Below are 10,915 nucleotides of genomic sequence, written 5' to 3'. Positions count from 1 at the left end.
ACATGCTTGTAGACACGTAAATTTGACTACTCAATTTAATCAAATTTAAATCTCTTGACCATTCAATTAATTAAATATCTTAATTAATTGGACAATCCTTTGAATTAATTAATCTAATTAATTAATTCCCCTTCCATTCCCATAAATTAATAAATTCAATTAATTAATCCCTTTTCCAATCCCGTGAATTAATTAATCAAAATAATTGATTCCCTCCTCTTCCCACTTTTATTTGAATTATTTAAATTCAAATATCCTATTTAGGACACATGGATCCTAACTTCAACTACCCAACCCTCTCCTAACCAATCCTTCTAGCCTAACCCTCCTCATAACCAACCCCAAACTAATCTTATCATATCCTATCCTATCCTAACCTCCCCTCACATGTGTGTGCACACACATAATCCCCCAATTTACTTAATATTAGGAAATTGATCTTATTTTGGGTGGCTTCCTCCCAAAATGGACATGTGTCCCTCTTGAGGACACTTTTCAAGCCTCTTGTGACATGTGTCCCTCTTGAAGACACATGTCAATCCTTGTTGATCTTTGAGGACAAGTGTTGCATTCTCCCATCCCTTCGTCTACTTCCAAATCATATTTAATCCCCCCTCATTTTGGAGCAAATCCTCCACACTTTCATACCATCACATTGTCATAATGCAAAATTTCATCCACCATTAGCACATCCATATTGTCATAAGGCCCAATTTCATCCCCACTTCATATCATCCAATCCTCACATTTTGAATCCAATCACCATAATCACATCATGGAGTAATATTGAGCAACTGTTGTGTCAATGAGAACACATCCAAACATGGGATAATCAAATCAAAGACTTTTGAATAGAGTTTGCATATTATTTAGTTTTTTTTTATGTCTTTTATGCTTTATTCATGTCTTTCTAAGCATCCTAATCTTCAGGTGTTTGAGCTAATTGTCTTTTCTTGATTGTCATCGCAGGTATTTCAATCTCTCGTATTTGAGCACAATTTCCCCTCACAGAGTGCCTGTAGTAAATGAATTCAAATTGCCTATTGTAATCCAGGTTTTTTTGGTTATATCAGCACCGTTTGTGTTTAATTTTATGCTTACAAGCTCTTTGCATGTGTTTTGGATCTCTCTATAATTCTTAGCTATTATAATTAGGGTTTGCATGATAAGGGTTGTTATGATATCACTACTGCATCTACCATATATCATTCTTATTGCCTTCTATGCGATTCTTGATTTGTCTACAAGCTTTTGAGGTACCTTGGTTCTATCCAGAACCTAATTCTAATGTCTAGTTACTTGAGCTTGAGTAAACCCTAACCTTAGAAATGGAGGAATCCTCTAGTATAGGAAAGAGGAAGTTTTCAGAAGAAGTAAATGCACAACTTCCTAGCTCATCTGAAACACAAAAAAGGTCAAAGCTAGGATCTACACAAGATGAATTCATTATTGATCACTCAACTAGAATTAGGGATGTACTAATTCCCCCTTAGGGTTTTAGTCCATGGAGGAGAGAATACAATAAAAAGAAAGAAAGAGTTTCAGTCTCAAATATTTGGAACTACATTTTGGGAAGGCTTGTAGTCCCAAATGTGTGTGTGAATACTGACTTGATCACTGTTATAGCTGCAAATTACAGACTAGATACCAGGGAGATTGTGTCAAGTGGTAGGCTCACTGAAATTACAAGGGATGTCATCAATGAAGTTTTCATGCTCAACCCTAATACAAATTGGGCTATTGATCCACAAGAATTGAATGCAAAATACAAACAAAATGAGAGCTTTTATAGGAAGAGATTAGCATCATTTAGGCCTCTAAAGATAAAAGGGGATGATAGATATTTGACACCAAATCAATTAGCCCCTTATAGTGTTGATTTATTTATAGGGTATCTCACATATACTTACTATGCCCTATGTCAAGTATGTGTTGCAAATGCGAAGGATATGATTCCTAATTATATGTTAGTGATATGCATGTATATCTAAAGTAGGGATATCAATAGGCCATTTGACTATGCTTCCTTGGTGGCTGAGGGCATCCGTAATACCCTTTGTGATTTCAAGCTTGGTAAATCATCAGTCTTCAAGTATTACTCATTATTGATGTATATATTTTTGTATAAGGGTCTCAAAGTTTGGCATCTAGATTTGCATATTACAACCACAGTTAGGGGAGAACAACTCCCAGTCCAAGAGTGGACATATATCTAGGACTCATGTATGAATGAGTCTAATTATTTAGTCTTTGAAAATCTTTTTGTTAGAAAGCTTTTATCTATTCTCCAAGAGGATGTTAGGTGGGGTCTAAGCCAAATTGACAAGAAATTTCTAAGACCCAAGGATCTTAAGCCTGAGCTAAAAATCCCTCACAATTGGGGATCATGGTTTTATTTTAAAGACCATACAATAATTAAGGTGTTTGGAAGCCCTATCACCCCTCAAAAATTGCCTATCACTATTCAGGATAGGGTTGCCTAATTAGAGATCATGCATCGATTGGTTGAAGTTGACAAATCTTTGTTTGGGGGAGCACATAATAAAGGGTCAATGATTCCATCAAAAGTTATGATTGGGATGTATCATTTCTTTAATAGGAAAGCAATGATATTCTAGATTCCCTGTTGAATAAGTATAGGGTACCTGCAAGATGTTGTGTCCACTTTTTGGCCAAAAAGTGGAAGTTTTTTTCCCTTTTTTTTTTTTTTAATTTCATCCTATTTTACCTAACGATTTGAGGCACTTAAAGAATGAATCTTGGAAAAAAATAGTAATAGAAAATGTAGTTCTCGAAGTCTACTTTCCAAATATGTAATTTATTTTAATACCTATATCTTAAAAATGAAGTTTGAATAGGCATTACTAAAACCTACAGTTTAAAAGTCACTTTTCAGGACCATACCATGCCCTTGTATGGCAAGCATAATTTGACCTAAATGAAAGTATTTTTATAAATCGTTTTGGGAAAATATTTGTAACTCACTCACCTTTGATGAGAATATTCTTTTGTAATTTTTTCTGCATATTTTTTTTTTGTTAATTTTTTATTGGGCATAATCATTGTTTTAAAAAATTCTTGTGTACGGCAAGCATAATTTGACCTAAACTTAACATTTTTTATTTATTTTTTAAACTGTATAGAATTGTCTCTAGTTTCATGTCATATAATTTTTTTTCCAAAAAACATAGAGACACAAAAGTTATTAAAAAACTAAAAAACCTTGATATTTCAAGTTTATGGACATCTTTCATTAGTATTTATTTTAAAAATAAAAATATTGATCTATTTTCTAAAAAAATTACACATTTAGAATCTAGACAGTCTCTACTATAATGGGTTTTCATTATTTAAAAAAATTCTGAAAAATTTGGTGTTCGGATATATTTTTAAAGTCATTATTTTATATGAAGATTGATTTGGCCTTCAAGTTGTAGGTCCAAGCCAAAGGGTTGGCTCTCCAAGCCATTTCCCAAGCCAAAACCAAAACTACAACCAAACCAAAGTTTGAATTTTTTAGAAACGGGATCGCGTTTCATTTTTTAAAATAATTAAAAACACATTTAGCAAACGGGACCCCTTTTTGAAACGTGATCCCGTTTCCCTTTTTTTTTAATTTTAAAGTTTAAAAAAAAACAAAAACAAACTATTTATACATGAAATATAACATTCAAGTATAAGTCACATTTCCCTTTGTCTTTTTCCTTTCTTATACTTTAAGTTATATTTCATGTATATATTGGCAGGATGTTTGAGAGTGGTTTCAGATCTCTAGGAGTTATAATGCAAATTCTATATTTTAGAAGATCTTATAAATTGTGATGTAATAGGACCTCTAATGTCATAATACAACCTATTATGTCATAATAGGTCCCATTGTGACATAATAGGTCCTATTATGTCACAATAGGTCCCATTGTGACATAATATGTCCCATTATGTCACAATAGGTCCTATTTTGACATAATACAACCTATTAAGTCATAATAGGTCCTATTATGTCATAAGACCCCTTAAGAGGACCTATTATGACATTATACCTCTTACTAGGACCTATTATGACTTAAGACCCCTTAGTAGGATCTATTATGACATAATAGGATCGATTATCACATAATAGGACCTATTATTCATAATAGGTCCTATAATATCATAAGACCCCATAAGAGGACCTTTCATGTCATAATAGGTCCTATTATGTCATAAGACCCCTTAAGAGGATCTATTATGACATTATACCCCATAGGAGGACCCATTAAAGGGTATTATGTCATAATAGGACTAATAATGACATAATAGGATCTATGATGATGTAATAGGTCCTATTATGACATCATACGTCATATTGTGTCATAAAACCCCTTAAGAGGACCTATTATGACTTTATACCCATTACTAGGACCTGTTAAGGGGTATTGTGTCATAATACGACCTATAATGTCATAATAGGTCCCATTGTGACATAATAGGTCCTATTATGACATAATATGACATATTATGCCATAATAGGTCCTATTATGACATAATATGACATATTATGCCATAATAGGTCCTATTATGACATAATATGACATATTATGCCATAATAGGTCCTATTATGACATAATATGACATATTATGCCATAATAGGTCCTATTGTATCATAATACCCCTTAAGAGGACCTATTATGACATTATGACTCTTACTAGGACCTATTATGACATAAGACCCCTTAGTAGGACCTATTATGACATATGTAGAGAAAGATAAGTTGGTTGGGAGAGAGAGATGGTACGTTTAGAGAGAGATAGAGAGTTATATATAAAGAAATATAGGTAGGTAGGGGTAAGGGGAGGTGTATAGAGAGAGTGGAGATAAAGAGTAAAGAGTTAAGGACGTAAGAGAGAGGTAGAGATAGTTTTAGATTTTTGGAGAAAGGGGACAAAGTGAGATAGAGAGGTAGAGAGGGAATGAGGGAAGGGTGAAGAGATAGAGGGAAAGAGAGATGTTGGTAGGGAGGGAATGAAAGGTATGTAGAGATAGATAGATAGTATATGTAGAGAAATAAAGGTAGGTAGGGAGTAAGGGGAAGTGTAGAGAGAGATGAGATAGAGAGTAGAGAGTTAAGTATGTGTGAGAGAGAGGTAGAGATAAGTCTAGATTTTGGGAGAGAAAGGAGAAAGTGAGATAGAGAGGTAGAGAGGAGATAAAAGTAGAGAGAGAGAGAGAGAGAGAGAGAGAGAGAGAGAGAGAGAGAGAGAGAGAGAGAGAGAGAGAGAGAGAGAGATGTATGCATAGAAAGATAAGTTGGTAGGGAGAGTAACAAAGGTACATAGAGAGAGAGGTATATATGTAGAAAAATAGAGATAGGTAGGGAGTGAGGGGAGGTGTGTAGAGAGAGAGAGGAGACAGATAGTGGAGAGTTAGGGATGTGAGAGAGAAAAAAGTGAGCTATAGAGGTAGAGAGGGGATAAAGGAAGAGTGCTATGGAGAGAGATGAGTCTAGATCTCAAGAAAGATAAAGAGAGCTACAAAATGCTGATAGGAGCCTACTGATTATTGAAATTTGACTAAGTATAAAAATTTATAAGATCTTCTAAAATCTAGAATTTGCAAAAATCACTCCAAGAGATTTGAAATCACTTTCAAATATCTTGCCATTATAGATATGGAGGGAGATGATTCTAGAGCTCAAGAAAGATTAAGAGATTAAGATAAAAAGAGTTAGAAAATATTGAACTGTTGATTACTTAAATTTGACTAAGTCTAAAAATTTATAAGATCTTCTAAAATCTAGAATTTGCATTATAACTCCTAGAGATCTGAAACCACTCTCAAACATCCTGCTAATATATACATGAAATATAACTTATAGTATAAGAAAGGAAAAGAAAGACAAAGAGAAATGTGACTTATACTTAAATTTTATATTTCATGTATATATAGCTTATTTTAAACCAAAAAAAAATTTAAAAAGGGAAACGGGATCCTGTTTTGTTTTTGAAAGATCCAGTTTTTTAGATGTAGGCTCAGGATCTCGACACTAAACGGGATCCCGTTTCAAATTTTGGCTCAGGATCCCGACGTGAAACGGGGTCCCATTTCATTTTTCATGCACTCCATGCGATTTGCCATTTTTTTCTAAGTGTAGAACTTCCACACTAAGTGGACACAACTTTGTGCACTTACCCTATACAATCCCTTGAACTAAATATATGTTTTAAGACACCGAATGGTTCATTCAGAAGCTTGGAAAGGCAAATGTACCATCACAATAATGGGATAATTAAGAGGATCTCATTAGGAATGAAAATGATTACAGTTATGTGCTGAAAAGAAAAGAAGGTGGTATAAGATCGAGAATAAAGAGCATAGGAGGAAGAGAGAAGATAATGCCTACTCTCCTACATGGCAGATGCTACTGATTCCAAAAGAAAGAATAAAGGTTGTCTTTGCCATATATCCAAAATGTTGACAACATCCCTCTACCTCATGAGAGACCTTAGTTAGATGTTGTCCCACAAGTGCAATAAGTGCAAGAGGAAAGACCTGAATCCCCACACTCAACTGGTTCCCTCACTCCACTCAATCATGATGATCCTTCTTTAGTTCCTCCTATTGCCTCTATATCATTTGACCCTTCTCCTTAACAAAGGTTAATTGGAAAGGCTTCTATGAAAAGGTCTATGATTGCATCATCATCAGGAGGCCTTATTTCTCAAATCCCAGAGAGACCAAGGGTTGCAACTCCTTTGCATATGTTATCCCCGGGAACAAAGATTCATTTTCAGTCATATGCGGGTTTTAAATTTCAAGGAGATGAACCTTTACCCCCTCATAGGTTTGATACAAATCTAGGTGTTATCATTCAGGATCCTCCTAAAGTGTGGGCCCTTCATGCATTCAAACTTGGAGGAGATCTCAGTGAGGATGCAAGGCTTAATGCTTGTGAACAGTTTATGAGTGATGATGACTTCATCAACACTAGAGAATTCAAGCAATTTGTGATAAGGAATTTGACATATGAGATGGAAAGGAAGAATAGTGTTGATCTTGATAATCTTGAGAATGATGAGAGGACAAAGATGAAAAGTGATATATTAAGAATGACAACTCAAAAATTTGCAACTATGACTCCTGAAATGGGAAGAGAAATTGTAAAAAGGAGTGGAGTACTCCTTCTAGAGGGATGGGGTATTTCTTCTCCCGTCATCTTTGATGAACTTGGAAGGAGACATGACATTGATCTAGAGTCCATGGATCTAGAGAAAAGGGACGAGGTGCATTTTGGAGTACTTTTTGATGATCATCTTGATCAGATAGTTATGTGGTGCCTTCACAAGGTTACAAAGAAGCCTAGAATGAGTCATGAATTTGACCAATTATTTGGGAGTTTTCTGGTCAAGAGAGTGGATAACACATCCATCACAGAGGCAACAAGCCTAAATTTAAATGTGGAAAAGTTTTCCCACAAAGTTGCCATGAAGATAGAGGAGGTTGTTATCCTAAGGGAAAGAGTGAAAACAATGCAAGAATAGTTGTATTCAACACTAGCTCATAAACCCTCGAACATGATTGAGTACTCTTCTAATGAAGTAATGGGACTGAGTAATGATCTAGCCCAAGCTAGACTAGATGCAACAAAGTTAAGAGGTGAAGTGGATATTTTGAAGGCAAATACTTCAACGATTGAGAAAAGAGAAAGGATGGACATGGCAAGGGTATTATTGGAAACAAAAATCAGTGAAATCTTGGAGCATGCATATTTAGCTTGGGATGAACACACAAAATTGATGAGACTCTCTCAAGAGTACTTAAAGTGGCAACATTTTATGACATGCTCATTGTCTCATATGGGTAGGAAAATTGTAGTGCTATAAGTGTTTTTGAATAAATTTCATTCATATCACTTGTGTGCTATAGTTATAAGTTTCAAAGCTAAGTTTGAATTGGTCAAACAAATCTTCACCATCCATAGGATGTACACTCAAAGGATTGAGGATGAACTCAAAGGTTTTTAATGTCTAGTAACTAGTCATATGCCTACACTATTCAATAGAGAAAGGATAAGAGTGGAAGGTGTAAAGGTTATAAGATCAAATTCATAATGGAGAGAAGATATCAAAATAATTGAGAGTCAAATGTTTTTTGATGTTATCTCAGATGATGCACAATTGTTGAAGAAGTTGGGTTCATACATGGATGCTTTGTCAAGGCTTGAGAATGAAATGATTAAATTAGAAGTGGCCAGATTAGAAATTGAAGATAAAGAGTACCAACAACACCTCAGGGGACTCCAAAAGCTTAAGAAACATGGATTTGATGATTCTTAAACTCTTTCTCTTCTCTATTTCTGAGTTTTGAAATTTTGACTTTTCAAATGTCTAGTTTCCTACCCTTTTTTTGATTTCATCTTTTTCTTCCATTCCTCAAAAGTAATATGATTAAAATAATATAATTCTAGAAGAATTGATGATCTTGAATGTCCACCTGAAGATATTAATCTTTATCCTTCTAAGTAATTGTATATCTTTGAGAAGGATTTGTAAGTTACTCTCTATCAATGTGAATTAAAAAGGTCTACAGGGTTATCACACCTTTCAACCTGATAAGGGAGCTCGAGAAAGGAAAAAGGAGGATTCCAGATCATCTCCAACATATACCTAAATCTTGATTTTGTAAATGGCCCAAAGCTTGTTGCATCCTCAATTTTTCTATAAGAGGATTATCAGGGCCTTTTTCTTCTTCTTTTTCTTTGAGACATTAAGCTAATACAATTAAGTTTAGAGAAGCTTGTGTACTGGTTCTTTCACCAAGGGTGAATAGTATGCAACAATGTTCATAGGTTTTAGCAGAGAAATATTGTGATTCAGTGTTCATGTCCTCTTTGCAGTAAAATTTGCAAAGGATATGTATACACGTTCTACATATAAATAAACATCTTGGAATCAAATTCAATGAATATCTGAGTTGTTTATCCCACTTCTTGTCTCAAACTTTATATGAATCAATGAAATCAAGGGTTTTTGGTTCATATGTCTTCATTGTGTTGATGAGTTTGAATTAATTTTAGATCCTTCTAAAGTAGAGGACTATCTTTATTCAAGGGATTTCTATGTAGAGAGAAAATACAAATATACATACTTTGAGATTTGTTTTATATTGTGATTGATATCAGGTATCAAAGGGGTCCTATGTAGAGAGCGGGTACTAAGTTGCAATCTTGAAATTCATTTCATGTTGTGGTCAATATGAGATATTAGTCATGATAGGCAAAAGACAATGCAAAGTATGTGCATTTATATTTTAATAATGGTTCATCTAGCCCAATGGATCAGGCACTGATCACAGTCTTGTGTTGGTTAGTGATGATATAAGAGAAATTCTTATTTTTGAATCCAATCAGGAACTTTTGTTTTCATGTATTTTGTTTTGCATGGATTAAGGCAATTAGTTCTCATAAGATCAAAATTTGTATGGGGACATAAGCCACATCAAAAAAAATTTAAGGTTCTCTTGGTTTCCTAATAGGACAAGAACATATATGTTGTAGCATCAAATCAATCGAAAATACTAAATATGTAGAAAGGGATACCCACCTATGTAGTACTCTTTTTTATTTTGGGAATATAATATAAATATAATCCCCACATGTTTGGAAATGAATTATATAGTTTAAATTCATGCATGTAAATCTAATCTCCATCTATGTGGAAGTGAACTATATGCATATGGATATGAGCGTTAGTCTTGCAAAAGTAAACAATGAACCTATATGATGCAATCTAAACTAAAAGTTTAGAAACAAAGCCAAACATAATTTAAATTTACCAAGAAATAATATTCACAATCACAACAAGAACAATTTATTTCAAAATTTATTTATTTGAATATATAGTATGAAATAATACAAATTCATTTGTCGAGCAATAGAAAATCTGCAAATCTTCTTTATTCTCTATTTTTCATTCTCACCAAACACAACATAAGTTTTCTCTTACTTCCACATTTTCCAGCTTACAAAGGAAATTATGTTATTAGTTTTTTCAATTCCCAACATGGACAACTACTCTCTATGGTACCCAAATTCTTGCTTGCAACACTTTTATTAAGTTAAATTGTTCAATTTTCAATCCCCATTACTCATCTTCCTTTTTTTTTTATAACCACTTTTTGGGGCCACTTTAGCCGCATCATTCATCCCACAAAGTGTTTTGTTAGTGAAGATGCATTACATGAGATAGTGGGACATGTGCTAAGTAACGAGTAGCATCGCCCTGCACAACCATTCTAAAAGGCAGTGGTGCCCTACGGGCTGGTGGGTTGTGAAGGAAACCTTACCCCACGTGGTTATTTCTTGGAGCAATTCTATGCAGGAGGATAGCGGGGCACTCTAAAATGGTAAGGGTAAATCTATCTTGTAGGGGTTATAAGACAACAAAGGTATGCTTGTGGGATAGCAAGGTGAGTCCAATAAAGAAAAAGGTAGTTAGCCCGTAAACAATGGAGGTATGCTTCGTGTTATTGACTTTCCACATACAATGGAGGTGTTTTATTGCCATTCCTTCAATATTGCTTGTAGCACATCAAACAGTGAAAATTGAACATATCTTTTGGAGAAGGCCTCAAATTCAAGAATCAATCACCATTTAAGATACCCGTTATTTCCTTCTTTGACATATCCACATTGTACATAGAATTTTTTTAGATCATCTTCTTCAAAAATGGACTAATACACTGTTGCCAATCCCAATTAGGCCTCTTTTCCAAATAAAGCATGTGACAAGCTTTCTCCCAATCACCAATCTTCACTCCAAGGCTCCAAATAGGTCACATGGGGTCTCAAACAACTGGTTTTATCGACTGACACATCGACAAAATCACCTATCAACAAAACCATACTTGTACCTATCAATTCTAGCCTAATACATTGAG

This window comes from Cryptomeria japonica, chromosome 1 (genome assembly GCF_030272615.1).
Source record: "Cryptomeria japonica chromosome 1, Sugi_1.0, whole genome shotgun sequence".
NCBI lineage: Eukaryota > Viridiplantae > Streptophyta > Pinopsida > Cupressales > Cupressaceae > Cryptomeria > Cryptomeria japonica.
Note: the sequence above shows the minus strand (reverse complement) of the source record.